The sequence below is a fragment of the Macrobrachium rosenbergii genome, chromosome 12 (assembly GCF_040412425.1).
Source record: "Macrobrachium rosenbergii isolate ZJJX-2024 chromosome 12, ASM4041242v1, whole genome shotgun sequence".
Classification (NCBI taxonomy): Eukaryota; Metazoa; Arthropoda; class Malacostraca; order Decapoda; family Palaemonidae; genus Macrobrachium; species Macrobrachium rosenbergii.
In genome coordinates, this window is record NC_089752.1 from 62,574,710 (window position 1) to 62,592,819 (window position 18,110).

The following is an 18,110-nucleotide window of genomic DNA, read 5'->3' on the forward strand; positions in this document are numbered from 1 at the left end:
GTTTGAGAGAAATATTCAAGTAAAAAAAGTAAAAAGGTAGAATAATCTTTTAAAAAATTTTGATCATTGTTTTTTTGTCATATTTTAACAAAACTAAATTTAAATACACTTTCACTGAGTAGTTCATAATATCACTGCCTCTCTATATTGATAAGCATAAACATGTTTATATATTTTTATCTTCTCTCTCTCTCTCTCTCTCTCTCTCTCTCTCTCTCTCTCTCTCTCTCTCTCTCTCTCTCTCTCTCTCTCTCTCTCTATATATATATATATATATATATATATATATATGTGTGTGTGTGTGTGTGTGTGTGTGTGTGTGTGTGCGTGCGTGTATGTATGTATGTATGTATGTATGTATACACATATGTAATATAATTTCTAATTTCTCCCTCACAAGGTAGTTCCAGAATATGGCAGCACTCCAGTTCTCGTCAAATGTTATTGTGCATATTTCGTTAACAAACTTGTTTCAATCTTATTTGCCGATGATTTCATAAGGAGCTAAAACGCCTTTCACCGAAAACTTTTAGGCTTGAATCATAGGTCCATCATTTCCCTCAGAAGTTCTCATATGTAGCCAAGCAGTAAAGAAGAGACTTGTAAATGAAAATTTAATTTGCATATTTAATGGAAGTAATTAAAGCTCCCTTGTATTATCTGTTGAACAGAATGACATTCTCTCTCTCTCTCTCTCTCTCTCTCTCTCTCTCTCTCTCTCTCTCTCTCTCTCTCTCTCTCTCACTGAGGGACCTGGGGCAACCCGAACGAACTGTAAGTTCTCTCTCTCATACGGTTGAAGCATCTCATCTCATAATTCTTCTCACTTTAGAGAATATCAGACCAGTTTACATTCGAATAGATATGAAATTGGACATGTTATTAAGTGAATAAAGGAATTTATTCGTTGAAAATATCATCTGACAGGTTTATTGTTGCTCTCTGAACAGAGTTACCGTTTAAAAAAAAATATATATATATTTTGTTGATTCGGAATATGTAATTTTTCTAGGTAACAATAAACTTGCCATTTTCCTCTCGTTTTTCAGTTTAAATACAAGAAAATATATCTATAACATTATGCTTTGCCGACCTATCTGAACTGGATTTACGCACAAATAAAACCGAACTTTTTGTTCATAATCTGCCATTTTTATAGGAAACTGATTCTTTCTTTTTCTATATGAATAAAAAAAAGAATAAGTTGTAATTATTGTTTTCATACAGAAGAATCGAGTTTCGAAATTATTTTTGCTTTTGTGACAGCAATCGAATCTTATCATAATTATTATTTGATTCTTATTTACACAATAAAAAAATAAACCATAGATAGAGATTTCATGAGCACTGGTATAATAATAATCTTATCATCATAAAGTAATTGTTTCCATTTATTTTATTTCCTGCAAGAATGAAAAGAAATAAATCAAGCCTTATTAACGTTACCAATCATGGGCTCAGATTTGTTGATTAACCTTCCTCTGCTGCTGCAGAATATAGATTTCAACACTCCCCTGAGGGACTTCGCTAAATCCATTAGTTGAAGGCAAGCTCTCCCACAAGCACTCACGTCATTCGGTTCTAACGCTTATCACCTTAAGCATGGAAGCTGGATTTGTAAATTAGTCAGTGAGAGAGGCAGTGTTCATGAGTGTGTGTGTGTGTGCGTTTTGGTGTGCACGCAAGAAACAGAGAGATGGAGTAGAGCAGGAGATGGAGATTCGGATGAGAAGGTGCAAAATGGAATTATTCTTTAAGACAGAAAGTCTTCGTGGACAAATAAGGACCCTAACAGCCAATGGTATTATCATAAGCTGTTTGAGTAGTACTCAATATATGTGATAGATTTCACCATTATTTCAGTTCGTTTGTGTTGAAGGGTAATATGATAACGACGATTAGTCCTTAAGACATTAAGTTTTATTTTTGTTCCGTTTCAAAACCTAGTTTTTTTTTTTTAAATAAAACAGATGACATTTCCTCTTCATTCTTTTTAATTCTACTGGAGATTTATTAATATTCCAGAGAAGCGAAGTGTGGATTTTGACTATGAAAGAAAGAAAAAGGGTGTGAAAAATTCGAGATAAATTGTTTATGTAGTACCACGAGAAGATTTAAATGGGCGAGAAATGTAGAATCACAGAGATAGAGTCACAGAGACTCCGTAAATACAGAGTTTTCAGATGGTGTGGTCATGTAGAAAGAATGAGAACGATGTGCTGGTGAAGAGAGTGTACAAATCAAGTGTTCATGGGAAGGAAAAAAGAAAGTCCTAAAGAGGAAGGGCACAGATACTAAAGAGGTTTTCGAGTTCCTGCAAGATAACATTGGGGAAGTGTATTTTATATATATATATATATATATATATATATATATATATATATATATATATATATATATATATATATATATATATATATATATATATATATATATATATATATACCTGAACAGCCAAGTGGTGAAAATACTCTGTAACTGAAGCCGAGTCTCTCGCAGACGTGAGTTCGAATCCCGAGATGACAACTAACTTAACAGTTATGATTCCCTTTAGGTGTTATTTACGACGCAGAGCGAATTTGATATTAAACGACATTTATAACTTTATGTTTATAGATATAAAATGTCAGGATGATGTGATAAAAATCCATATATATATATATATATATATATATATATATATATATATATATATATATATATATATATATACTGTATATATATATATATGTGCTTAAAATATCACAGTAGATGCATGTGACTTCAGTGTATAAGCGAATCCCATAGGAAAATGAAAATGACAGGGAGAGGCTCAGTACCAAACGCTTTCAGTTTATTAACACATCGTCTGGGCACAAATGAGAAGTTACAAGTCAACAAAAAGAACAAGAATGCTAGATGGTTAATTGTCAGAGGGTAATAAACAGAAAGATAATCCAGGATAATCCGGGATCGAGCGGTCACAAACTAAAACCATAGACCTAACCACAAGAGATATGGAAGTTTAGCCATACAAAATCCAAAAACATGTATCAAATTGAATACCAGATGGTTAACTGTCAGAGGGTAATAAACAGAAAGATAATCTAGGATAATCCGGGATCAAGCGGTCACAAACTAAAACCATAGACCTAACCACAAGAGATATGGAAGTTTAGCCATACAAAATCCAAAAATATGTATCAAATTGAATACCAGATGGTTAATTGTGAGAGGGTAATAAACAGAAAGATAATCCCGGATAATCCGGGATCAAGCAGTCACAAACTAAAACCATAGACCTAACCACAAGAGATATGGAAGTTTAGCCATACAAAATCCAAAAACATGTATCAAATTGAATACCAGATGGTTAATTGTCAGAGGGTAATAAACAGAAAGATAATCTAGGATAATTCGGGATCAAGCGGTCACAAACTAAAACCATAGACCTAACCACAAGAGATATGGAAGTTTAGCCATACAAAATCCAAAAATATGTATCAAATTGAATACCAGATGGTTAATTGTGAGAGGTAATAAACAGAAAGATAATCCCAGATAATCCGGGATCAAGCGATCTAAACTAAAACCATAGATCTAACCACAAGAGATATGGAAGTTTAGCCATACAAAATCCAAAAACATGTATCAAATTGAATACCAGATGGTTAATTGTCAGAGGTAATAAACAGAAAGATAATCCATGATAATCCAGGATCAAGCGGTCACAAACTAAAACCATAGACCTAACCACAAGAGATATATGGAAGTTTAGCCATACAAAAATCCAAAAACATGTATCAAATTGAATACCAGATGGTTAATTGTAATCCGAGGGTAATAAACAGAAAGATAATCCCGGATAATCCGGGATCAAGCGGTCACAAACTAAAACAATAGACCTAACCACAAGAGATATGGAAGTTTAGCCATACAAAATCCAAAAACATGTATCAAATTGAATACCAAATGGTTAATTGTCAGAGGGTAATAAACAGAACGATAATCCAGGATAATCCAGGATCAAGCGGTCACAAACTAAAACCATAGACCTAACCACAAGAGATATGGAAGTTTAGCCATACAAAATCCAAAAACATGTATCAAATTGAATACCAAATGGTTAATTGTCAGAGGGTAATAAACAGAAAGATAATCCAGGATAATCCGGGATCAAGCAGTCACAAACTAAAACCATAGACCTAACCACAAGAGATATGGAAGTTTAGCCATATAAAATCCAAAAACATGTATCAAATTGAATACCAGATGGTTAATTGTCAGAGGGTAATAAACAGAAAGATAATCCAGGATAATCCGGGATCAAGCGGTCACAAACTAAAACCATAGACCTAACCACAAGAGATATGGAAGTTTAGCCATATAAAATCCAAAAACATGTATCAAATTGAATACCAGATGGTTAATTGTTAGAGGGTAATAAACAGAAAGATAATCCAGGATAATCCGGGATCAAGCAGTCACAAACTAAAACCATAGACCTAACCACAAGAGATATGGAAGTTTAGCCATACAAAATCCAAAAACATGTATCAGATTGAATGCCAGATGGTTAATTGTCAGAGGGTAATAAACAGAAAGATAATCCAGGATAATCTGGGATCAAACAGTCACAAACTAAAACCATAGACCTAACCACAAGAGATATGGAAGTTTAGCCATACGAAATCCAAAAACATGTATCAAATTGAATACCAGATGGTTAATTGTCAGAGGGTAATAAACAGAAAGATAATCCAGGATAATCCAGGACCAAGCAGTCTAAACTAAAACCATGACCTAACCACAAGAGATATGGAAGTTTAGCCATACAAAAATCCAAAAACATGTATCAAATTGAATACCAAATGGTTAATTGTCAGAGGGTGATAAACAGAGAGATAATCCAGGATAATCCGGGATCAAGCAGTCACAAACTAAAACCATAGACCTAACCACAAGAGATATGGAAGTTTAGCCATATAAAATCCAAAAACTTGTATCAAATTGAATACCAGATGGTTAATTGTCAGAGGGTAATAAACAGAAAGATAATCCAGGATAATCCGGGGTCAAGCGGTCACAAACTAAAACCATAGACCTAACCACAAGAGATATGGAAGTTTAGCCATATAAAATCCAAAAACATGTATCAAATTGAATACCAGATGGTTAATTGTCAAAGGGTAATAACCAAAAAGGTAATCCAGGATAATCTGGGATCACGCGGTCACAAACTAAAACCATATACTTAACCATAAGAGGTACGGAATCTTACCCTTTCGAATTCCAGAAACATTTATAAAACTGAATACTAATTTTGCTTCTATTTATCAACAACTTTTTTAATTATGAAGGCATCAAGTTTAAACAAACCGAAACTTGAATTTAGAACACTTCCTTTGGTTGACTTGATAAAACAAGATTCAATGATATTCCTTTTAACTGCGTCGTTGCACGGAACTAAAGAACATGCTTTACTTCAGTTAACAGGATGATCTAAATCTCTCATATGTACGCATAACGCATTAGATATTTGGCCAGTTCTCACAGAATAATGGTGTTGTTTGATTCGGTGTGAAAGTGATTTTCCAGTTTGTCCATAATATATTTTATCAAACTTTTTACAAGGAATTTCATAGATACAGCCAGAAGCATCTTCAGGAGAATTTTTCATTACTAAACTCTTTAACATTAAAATTACTGAAAATAAATGTTGAAAAGCTTTAAAATTCTAGGAATTTGTAAAAACATTTCATTACACGGTAATTTGAGAATATTATACTTACTAAATTCAAGTTTGTTATTAGTTAAATAAAATGTTTTCCTGGCTCTTTTCCATGCTACATCTACATTTACAAATTCCTAAAATTTTAAAGTTTTTCAACATAAATGTTGTTTTCAGTCATTTTAATGTTGAGTTTAGTAATAAAAAGTTCTCTTAAAGATGTTCTGGCTGCATCTATAAAATTCCTTTTAAAAAGTGTGGTAAAATATATTAAGGACAAACTGTAAAATCACTTTCACAATGAATCAAACATCACCAATATTCTGTGAGAACTGACCAAATATCGAATACATTATTCATACATGAGAGATTTAGATCATCCTAATAACTAGAGTGAAGCAAGATCTATAGTCCTGTTTAACGACAATTAACAGGAATATCACTAAATCTTGTTTTATCAGGTCAAATAATGGAAGTGTTCTAAATTTAAGTCTTTGTTTAAACTTGATACCTTTATAATTAAAAAAGTTGTTGATAAATATTAGCAAAATTAGTATTCATTTTTATACATGTTTCCGGAATCTGAATGGGTAAGATTCCGTATCTCTTATGGTTAAGTATATGGTTTTAGTTCGCGACCGCGTGATCCCAGATTATCCTGGATTACCTTTTTGTTTACTGCCCTTTGACAATTAACCATCTGGTATTCAATTTGATACATGTTTTTGGATTTTGCATGACTAAACTTCCATATCTCTTGTAGCTAGGTCTGTGGTTTTAGTTTGTGACCGCTTGATCCCGGATTATCCTGGATTATCTTTCTGTTTATTTTCCTTTGACAATTAACCATCTGGTATTCTTGTTCTTTTTGTTTACTTTGTAACCTTCTTTTCATCTGTCTCTCATTTTGTGTCCAGACGATGCGTTAATAAACATGAAAGCGCTTGTTACTGAACTTCTGCCTGTCATTTCTTGTGGGTTTCACTTATATATATATATATATATATATATATATATATATATATATATATATATATATATATATATATATATATATATATATGTATATATATATATAAAAGACAAAATCCACGAAGGAAGAGAAACAATGGAGTGCTGCAAGTCCTTTAGACTTAAAGTCCTTTGCTCTGCTAAGTAAAGGACTATAAGTCAAAGGCCTTACAGCACTCCTCATTCCTCTTTCCTTCATGGACTTTCTTTTACAGTGTATTTATATATTCATCACATTCCATATTTTCGTGATCAGTTATACATAAACACACACACACACACACACATATATATATATATGTGTGTGTGTGTGTGTGTATTACGTCTTGGCCAGGCTATGTGCTGGCCTGTCAGAAACACATCCACCCCAGGTGCATTTGTGTCGATGTTGGAGATTTACACAGTTAGATACAAAGGGTATCTGACGCATGCATTTGTGCTTTTCTGATCATGATTTAAGTGCATGGAGACAATGTGTTGTACTTTCTAATGGTATATTATCAGAGGAACAGAGAGCAAGGGAGGGCTTTGGTTTTGGTGGCTTGGTGTGAGTTGCCTTGTGACTGTTTAAAAACCACCAGCGTGATGATGCCTTATCTGCGGCCATAGGAAAGTGAGTACCATGACTCATGAACACTTATATCATTTCCAGACATTATGTGGAAATATCCAGTTGTGCTGCAGTGAAATTCCTCTGTGTCTCCATTATGCATTTTCCTGTTCAGTTCTCCATTGTACATTTTTCTGTTTTGAATATTGATGTAATTTAACACCATTTCAGGTTTTAATATATATGTTTCTTTTAACGGTAATTCTGGGTTCGTCCTGTGAGGACGAATGTCTTGGAAGTGGTTTTTATTCTTTTACATACTATATGACATTTATTTTGATCTAGAATAATTATGACCTTTTTACTTTGTTTGTTGACTAGGGTGTTAGTCACTAGTATTGGTTGGTCTCAAATTATTAATCTGAATGTTTGTGAATCAGAATTTCCTCCTGTGATGATTTCCATTTTTAGGGGGTGGAATTCACTCATTTTCTTGATTGTAGCTTTTGCTGAATCACTTTCGTTAAATTTGCAAATAAAGTCTAGTTTTGTATATCAGTGTTTAATTTCAGTAGGCCTTTGTTTAAGAAGAGGTTCAGTGAGAGGAGTCGACGAGGGAGAAGGAATTTGCTGATCCAGGGATGGGCCATCTCTACCAGAGAAACTTAGAAAGGTAAGATGATTGATGCTGTTCTTAAAACAAGTACAGGAATAGACTATGGCCCTATTAGACCTGGGGATAGGGTCACCAACATATATATACTGTATGTGTGTATATATAATATATATGTCTATATATATATATATATATATATATATATATATATATATATATATATATATATATATATATATACATATATATATATATATATATATATATATATATATATATATATATATATATATATATATATATATATATATATATATATATATATATATATATATATATATATATATATATATATATATATATATATATATATATATATATATATATATATATATATATGTATATATATATATACATATATATATATATATATATATATATATATATATATATATATATATATATATATATATATTGTTATGTTCTGAGTCTGGTTGGAAGAGTTAAATTGAATTTTGGATTAAATTTTGCCTTAGGGGCCAACACCTAGATCTCAGAACATAAGCAGTAAATGTAATTAATAGTATGACTTACCTTGATATTTCATCTATTCAAAGAAAATGGAAAGGTTCCCTTTCAAACCAGTCGGTTATATTAAATTAATTTATTTGCACATTTGAAACTAGAATTAATATGGGCAGGCTTGCAGTTCAGCAATCAAGGCACATGCAGTGTGCTGTAAAATGGAATAACTAAACATAACAAATAAAGAAACCTGAGTAGGCTACAGACCTACAAAGAGTTGGACATGAATCTTATAAAAAACTTTAAGTGAGACTTGCTGATATAATTATTTTGCATTAGTACAACACTAACTCTTTAGGGCATTGGGAAGAGTTTCTTCAACAGCTTTGTATATAAGTTTTGAAATATTGTACTATGATTTCTGTACCTTTAGACATTTATCAGTATCTGATTAACTGTTTTCCTTTTAGGCTGACGACTTTGGAGAACGGTTCACCATGAGGAACAAAAGGGTGAGCAGACCTGTTTGATGTATACTAAAGAGGACTAAGCCCAGTTTGTCACCTGGATCAACAAATTGTGAAGGTAAGATATTGTTAAAATTAGAAGTGTTCCACTTAATTCCTTTGACTGTGTCAAGTTGAATTTGGTGCTGTATGTTACGCTTTAGTTGTCCATGAACAGTAGTAAAAAATTGCAAAATGGTTTTGTTGCACAACAGATCAGACTCGAGAGAGTCAGGTATGTTGCTTTGAGAAGCATTTTGAACCTGATAATGTACTGTAGTCTGTAGTAGTAAAGTGCACTGGTAAAGCATTTTGGTAAAAATTTCATAAAACAAATACAGTATCATGAACGAAAATTATGCCAATCAAATAAAATTTTGAAGGGAGTGTTAAAAGACTCAAGTGTAAATGGAAGGTAACTGAAGAATCCCACGTAGAGAGGAATGTGGTATCTTGACGCGTGTATATGATATTCTCTTAATTTTCATAGGTATTTGATTCGTGCTCAGATGCGATAAAGTACGTGAATATGAACATTCCTAATGAGTAAAATATGATTATAGTGAAAAATTAAAAATCCTTCCAAAATATTTATACCAATACAAAAAAATTGAGCGCAATGATGTAAATGAAAAAGTTCACCTCTTTTAAGTTACAACCACCTTCACATTATGTGAGAATGTGGGCCAGTTTTAATGTTAATGCTTATATTTTTAAAATAGTTATACAGAAATAACCAGGCAGCTTGACTTATAATGTTTATTATGTTAAAATAGTTATACAGGAAGAACCAGAATGACATTCCATGGACAGGGGATCATTTTTTACCCTACTCTCAAAATTGAAAGCTCCCATATTCTGAAGGGGTGACTGGTATGTCTTACAAGATTTCCATACACAGATCTGGGAAAAGTCTTTTTGACAGTAATGCCTTATATGAAACTTGATTTCTACACAAAGATTATTCTGATAAAATTACCAGAAGGAAGACATCTGCAAGAATAGATCCAGATATCCGACTATTTGCCCACGTGACAAAGATCTTCTATTAGAAGCGTCTTCATCGAGGGACATAGCACACTAGAAGAAACTAAGTTCCTTCGTTTTGCAGAGCCAGTCTTCTAGATTAGTCCAATAGAATTATCTTCTTGGTTGCCTTCTGGTGTCCTGGTTGCCTTCTGGTGTCCTGGTTGCTGTCTGGTGTCCCTCTGGTTGCCTTTTGGTGTCCCTCTGATTGCCTTCTGGTTGCTTTTTGGTGTTCCTCAGGTTGCCTTCTGGTGTCCTTCTGTGCCTTCTGCCTCCCCCCAGGCTTGCCTACTGGTGTCCCTCTGGGTTTCCTTCTGAGTCCCTCTGCTGCCTCTCTGTTGTCCTGGTTGCCTTCTGATTGAATAACTAATGGTTATGAGGCCCATCCGCTGCCGAACTAATAGGAAACTCACCAGCTTTAGAATCTGTAAGTGTTCTTTGATTTTTGCCAAGAGAGAGAGTTCGTCTTACCATTCTTTCCAATTTGATGGCTTCCTGTCCTCTTATTTCACGTCTCTTCTTCCATTTCCAGCAGGTTCTTCCGTGGATGAGATAACTGACCAGATTGTTCACTGATGATCACTTGCAGTTCAAGCATTTTCACTACCTTGCCTTGGGTCCCAGACTGCTGACCACCCAGCTACAGAGGGCACTGAAGAAGAGGAACCAGACATGCAACTGCGTATGCATGCACGGCATCCCAGCAGTCACCAGTGCAACCCTAACCATGATTTCACCTCCTCACCTCCTGCAGTGAGGGTGTTGGTACCACAGTTAGTGGTGCAGTGGCTATCACTGTGACACCAAAAGCTTCTGTAGCCGAACTCTGCTCTAGTGCCTCCCTAAGGAGCCATTTGAAGAGAACTCTGGGCCAAGCAGTCAACCAATCCAGTGCCCACCACACACTGGGACAAGACTGTCCAAGGGGCCTCCCAAAGCGAGCCATATTTGAGGAGAATCCCACAGCAGTTGACCCAGTGTCCCCACTGTCCTAGTGCTCTCCCCGAAGGAGCCACTGAGGGGAACTCTGGGCTGAGCGGTAGAAGCATTGAGGAGAACTCTGGCTGAGCGTGTCGACCGGCTGTGCCCACCACACACACTGGGCTAAGCACTCGTCCTAGTGCCTCCCCAAAGGAACCACTTGAGGAGAACTCCGGGCCTAGTGGTCGACTCAGTGTGCCCACCACACTCTGGGCCAAGCACTCGTCCTAGTGCCTCCCTGAAGAAGCCACTTGAGGAGAACTCTGGGCTGAGCGGTCGACCCAAAGCCAACCACACACGCCGGGCTGGGCACTTGTCCTAGTGCCTCCCGAAGGAACCACTGGGGAGAACTCTGGGCCGAGTGGTCGACCCAATGTGCCCACCACACAATACTGGGCTGTTACCTGGTCCTAGTGCCCCAAAGGAGCCACTCTGAGGAGAACTCTAGGTCGAGCGGTCAACCCAATGTGCCCACCACACACTGGGCCGTTATCTTTGTCCTAGTGCCTCCCCGAAGGAGCCACTGAGGAGAACTCTGGCCGCACTGTCGACCCAAGGTGACCACCACACACTGGGCCAAGCGACCGTCCTAGTGCTTTCCTGAAGGAGCCACTTGAGGAGAACTGTGGGCCGAGCTGTCAACCCAATGTGCCCACCACACACACTGGGCCAAGCACTCATCCTGGTGCCTCCCCGAAGGAGCCACACACTGGGCCAAGCACTCGTCCAAGTGCCTCCCCAAAGAAGCCACTTGAAGAGAACTCTGGGCGGAGCGGTCGACCCAGCGTGCCCACCACACACACTGGCCCAAGCACTCGTCTAAGCGCCGCCCCGAAGGAGCCACGTCAGGAGAACTCTGGGTCGAGTGGTCGACCCAGTGTGCCCACGACACACTGGGCCAAGCACTGGCCCTAGTGCTCAAGGAACCATTTGAGAGAACTTCTGGGCCTAGCGGGTCGCATCGAAAGGCAGCCTTACCACAATAACGCCACTGTGTGTGTGCCTCGGCGAACCATCCACTTGAGGAGAACTCTGCCTAGCGTCAACCCAATGTGCCCACCAGACTCTGAGCCAAGCATCGCCCTAGTGCTCTCCTCGGCGAGCTACACACTGGGCCAGCATTCTCGTCCAAGTGCCTCCCTGAAGGAGCCACTTGAGGAGAACTCTGGGCCGAGCGGTCGACCCAGTGTTCCCACCACACAATGGGCCAAGCACTCGTCCTGGTGCATCCCCGAAGGAGCCACTTGAGGAGAACTGTAGGCCGAGCGGTCGACCCAGTGTGCCTGCCACACACTGGGCCAAGCACTCGTCCTAGTGTCTCCCGAAAGGAGCCATTTAAGAATTCCTAATGAGCAGTTGCCATTGCACCCCCACCACACTCTGGGTCAAGCACTCATCCTAGTGCCTCCCCGAAGGAGCCACTTGAGGAGAACTGGGGGCCGAGCGGTCGACCCAGTGTGCCCACCACACACTGGGCCAAGCACTCGTCCTAGTGCCTCCCCGAAGGAGCCACACACTGGGCCAAGTATTCGTCCGCGTCCTCCCGAAGGAGCCACTCTCTCTGAGGAGAACTCTGGGCCGAGTGGTCGACCCAGTGCCCACCTCACACTGGGCCACCATCATCCAAGTGCCTCCCCAAGGAGCCACTTGAGGAGAACTGTGTCGAGCGGCAGACCAGGTGTGCCCACCACACACTGGGCCAAGCACTCGTCCTAGTGCCTCCCCGAAGGAGCCACTCGAGGAGAACTCTGGGCCAAGTGGTCAACCCAATGTGCCCACCACACACACTCGGCCAGGCACTCATCCTAATGTCTCCCGAAAGGAGCCATTTGAGAATTCTTGGCTGAGCAGTTGCCATTGCACCCCCACCACACTCTGGGCCACATTCGTCCTAGTGCTTCCCGAAGGAGCCACTCGAGGAGAACCGCCAAGGGTCAAACCAATGGTGCCCACCACACACACTGGGCTGGGCATTCTGTCCTAGTACCGCCCGGGAAGGAGCCACACTGGCCCAGCACTCATCCTAGTGCTTCCCATGAAGGAGCCACTTGAGGAGAACTGTGGGTCGAGCGGTCGCACTCCAGTGCCCACTCTCACCATCCGGGCCAAGACCGTCCAAGTGCCCTCGAAGGAGCCACTTGAGGAGAACTGTGGGTTTGAGCGGGTCGACTCCAGTGTGCCCACCACACACTGAGCCATGACTTGTCCTAGTGCCTCTGAAGGAGCCACATGAGAGAACTGTGGCCACGAGCGGCCGACCCGTGTACTCCACCACACACCGGGCCAAGCATCAGGTCCAGGCTCTCGAAGGAGCCACTTGAGGAGAATCCATATGGGCCGAGCGACCCAGTGTGCCCACCACACACTGGGCCAAGCACTCGTCCTAGCGCCTCCCCGAAGGAGCCACATGAGGAGAACTCTGGGCCGAGCGGTCGACCCAGTGTGCCCACCACACACTGGGCCAAGCACTCGTCCAAGTGTCTCCCCGAAGGAGCCACTTGAGGAGAACTGTGGGCCGAGCGGTCGACCCAGTGTGCCCACCACACACACTAGTCCAAGCACTCGTCTTAGTGCCTCCCCGAAGGAGCCCCATGAGGAGAACTCTGGGCCGAGCAGTTGATCCAGTGTGCCCACTCACACACTGGGCCAAGACTCGTCCAAGTGCCTCCCGAAGGAGCCACTCAGGAGAACTTGGGCTGAGCGGCCGACCCAGTATGCCCACCACACACTGGGCCAAGACCACCGTCCTAGTGCTCTCCCCGAAGGAGCCACTGAGGAGAACTTGGGCCAAGTGGTCAACCCAATGTGCCTACTCACAATAACAATACCGGGCCGGGCACTCGTCCTGTTGCCGCTCAGAAGGAGCCACACTGGGCCACACTATCCTAGTGCTTTCCGAAGGAGCCACTTGAGGAGGACCAGTCGAGTGGTCGCACCCAGTGTGCCCACCTCACACTGGGCCAAGCATCTGTCCAAGTGCCTCTCGATGAGCCACTTGAGAGAATCAGACCGAGCGGTCGACCCAGTGTGCCCACTACACACTGGGCCAAGCACTTGTCTTAGTGCCTTCCGAAGCGAGCCACATGAGGAGAATCAGGTCGAGTTGGTCGACCAGTAACACCACAACACTGGGCCAAGCACCTGTCCAAGTGCTCTCCCCGAATGAGCCACTTGAGGAGAACTCTGCCGAGCTGTTGACCCAGTGTGTGCCCACCACACACTGGGCCACACTATCCAAGTAATTTCCTGAAGGAGCCTCTTGAGGAGAATCAGGCCGAGCGGTCGACCCAGTGTGCCCACCACACAGACTGGTCCAAGCACTTGTCCTAGTGCCTCCCCGAAGGAGCCACATGAGGAGAACTCTGGGCCGAGCGGTTGATCCAGCGTGCCCACCACACACTGGGCCAATCACTCGTCCAAGTGCCTCGAAGGAGCCACTCTGAGGAGAACTGTAATCGAGCGGTCGACCCAGTGTGCCCACCATACACTGAGCCAAGCATCTTCGTCCTGTGCTCTCCCCGAAGAGCCAATTGAGAGAACTCTGGCCAGAAAGGTCAACCCAATGTGCCCACTCACACCCGGGCCAAGCACCTCGTCCCAGTGCCTCCCAAGGAGCCACACTGGGCCAGCATCTGTCCAAGTGCCTCCCGAGCCACTGAGGAGAACTCTTGGCTGAGCGGGCGACCCCAGTGTGCCCACCACACACTAGGCCAGCATCTTCGCCCGTGCCTCCCGGAAGGAGCCACTTGAGGAAAACCTGGGCCGGGCGGTCGACTCATTGTGCCCACCACACACTGGGCCAAGCACTCATCCAAGTGCCTCCCCGAAGGAGCCACTTGAGGAGAACTCTGGTCCGAGCGGTTGACCCATTGTGCCCACCACACACTGGGCCAAGCACTCGTCGAAGTGCCTCCCCGAAGAAGCCACTTGAGGAGAACTCTGGGCCGAGTGGTCGACCCAGTGTGCCCACCACACACTGAGCCAAGCATTTATCCGCGCCTCCTGGAAGGAGCCACCTGAGGAGAACTGTGCCGAGCGGGTCCACCCAGTGTGCCCACCACACACTGGGCCAAGACTGTCCTAGTGGCTCCCCCAAAGGAGCCACATGAGGAGAATCCTGGGACCGAGCAAATACCACACACTGAGCCAAGCACTCGTCCCAGTGTCTCCTGAAAGGAGCCATTTGAGGAGAACTCTGGCCCGAGCGGTCAACCCAGTGTGCCCACACACACTGGGCCATGCACTCATCCTATTGCCTCCCTGGAGGAGCCACACACTGGGCCAAGCACTCGTCCTAGTGCTTCCCTGAAGGAGCCACTTGAGTAGAACTCTGGGCCGAGCGGTCGACCCAGTGTGCCCACCACACACTGGGTCAAGCACTCGTCCAAGTGCCTTCCCAAAGGAGCCACTTGAGGAGAACCCTGTCGAGCGGCTGACCCAGTGTGTCGACCACAACACTGGGCCGATTCGCCCAAGTGTCTCCCAAGCGAGCCACTTGAGGAACTGTGGGCCGAGGTCGACCCAGTGTGCCCACCACACACCGCCAAGACGCCCGCGCTCTCGGCGAGCCACATGAGGAGAACTGTGGTCGAGTGGTCGACCCAATGTGCCCACTCACACACTGGGCCACATCTTCGCCCAAGTGCCTCCCAGAGCCACTTGAGGAGAACTTTGGGCTGAGGCGACCCAGTGCCCACCACACACTGGGCCAAGCACTCGTCCAAGTGCCTCCCTGAAGGAGCCACTTGAGGAGAACTGTAGGCCGAGTGGTCGTCCCAGTGTGCCCACCACACACTGGGCCAAGCACTCGTCCAAGTGCCTCCCCGAAGGAGCCACTTGAGGAGAACTGTGGGCCGAGTGGTCGACCCAATGTGCCCACCACACACTGGGCCAAGCACTCGTCCTAGTGCCTCCCTGAAGGAGCCGCTTGAGGAGAACTCTGGGCCGAGCGGTCAACCCATTGTGCCCACCACACACACCGGGCCAAGCACTCCGACCTAGTGCCTCCCTGAAGGAGCCACACACTGGGCCAAGCACTCGTCCTAGTGCCTGGACGAGTGGCTCCCCAAAGGAGCCACTTGAGGAGAACTCTGGGCCGAGTGGTCAACCCAATGTGCCCACCACACACTGGGCCAAGCACTCGTCCGCGCTCCCGAAAGAGCCACTTGAGGAGAATCACAGCAGTCGACCCAGTGTGCCCACCACACACTGGCCAAGCACTTCTCCGCGCTTCCTCGGCGCCACTTGAGGAGAGAACTCTGGGTCGAGCAGTCGACCCGTGTGCCCACCACACTGGGCCAGCACTCGTCCAAGTGCCTCCCGAAGGAACCACTTGAGGAGAACTGTGGCCGAGGCAGTCGACCCAGTGTGCCCACCACACACTGGGCCACACTCCGCCCAAGTGCCTCCTAAAAGTGAAACCACTTGAGGAGAACTCTGGGCTGAGCAGTCGACCCAGTGTGCCCACCACACACTGGGCCAAGCACTCGTCCAAGTGCCTCCCCGAAGGAGCCACTTGAGGAGAACTCTGGGCCGAGCGGTCGACCCAATGTGCCCACCACACACTGGGCCATGCACTCGTCCTAGTGCACATCTTTCTGTTGTCCCTTCACGTCCCCAGTCTTGGTAGATGAGCAGTTCAGGCATCACATTTCATCCTTCTCCTTTTCGAATCATTGGAGAGTCCTTTGGTCATTTCCTCTGCAGTTATCGTTTCTGTTCGTAAAAGCGAGGCACCAAGTCCCACCAACGTTGCATCAGCCACCTTTCCCGTTTGGTGAAGAAGAATGGGAAGAGAGAGGTCAACGTACAAGAGAAGGTCGCGGCAGTTGCCAAACCAACCCAAAGCTAAGCTAAGTCTCCATCCAAGTGTTGCTACTCATCTTTTCCTTCTCCCGCCGCTCTTGTCTTCGTTTTCGCTGCTTTCTCTCCTGTCTAGCCATAGCTGCTTCCTCCAGCTTCAGTTTTTTCAGAGCCTTCTGATTTGCCACGATCTTGCGTACCTCTGCAACTTTCGAATGTTTCATCCTCCTTGCCTTGGCCTTCAGACGAGAAATTTCTTTCCTTTTGTGTTTGAGGTTTTTCCTAATACTTTTAAGGTCTTCCAAATGAGGGCAACGTCCTAACTTTCGCCACCACACTTTTTTCAGGAGCTGTGCTCCTCCGTCAGATTCAGCATTCAAGTATTGGTCCATAGCTCCGTCATGGTCCCAGTCTGGACCATACATATATTCCAAGTCTGGACCGTACACATATTCCGGTTGAACGGCGTTATTCCAGTCCTGATCCTGACCATAGTCAAAGTTTGGATCATAGACGTATTCGGATTGAGGAGCAGCATTCCAGTCCTGGTCCTGACCATAGTCAAAGTTTGGCTCGGAGATGTATTCGGGTTGAGGAGCAGCATTCCAGTCCTGGTCCTGACCATAGTCAAAGCTTGGATCGGAGATGGCTTCGTTGAGGTTACATTCCAGTCCTGTCCTGACCATAGTCAAAGCTTGATCGGAGATGATTCCGGTTGAGGAGCAGCATTCAGTCCTGGTCCTGACCATAGTCAAAGCTTGGATCGGAGATGTATTCCGTTGAGGAGCAGCATTCCAGTCCTGGTCCCGACCAGTCAAAGCTTGATCGGAGATGTATTCGGGTTGAGGAGCAGCATTCCAGTCCTGGTCCTGACCATAGTCAAAGCTTGGATCGGAGATGTATTCCGGTTGAGGAGCAGCATTCCAGTCCTGGTCCTGACCATAGTCAAAGCTTGGAACGGAGATGTATTCCGGTTGAGGAGCAGCATTCCAGTCCTGGTCCTGACCATAGTCAAAGCTTGGATCGGAGATGTATTCAGGTTGAGGAGAAGCATTCCAGTCCTGGTCCTGACCATAGTCAAAGCTTGGATCAGAGATGTATTCGGGTTGAGCAGCATCATTCCAGTCCTGGTCCTGACCATAGTCAAAGTTTGGATCGTAGATGGTCTGTGTTGAGCAGCATCATTCCAGCACTGATCCTGACCATAGTCAATGTTTGGATTGTAGATGTATTCAGGTTGAGCAGCATCATTCCAGTCCTGATCCTGACCATAGTCACGTTTGGATCAGAGATGTATCTGTGCTGAGCAGCATCATTCCAGTACTGATCCTGACCATAGTCAAAGTTTGGATCGTGGATGTATTCAGGTTGAGCAGCATCATT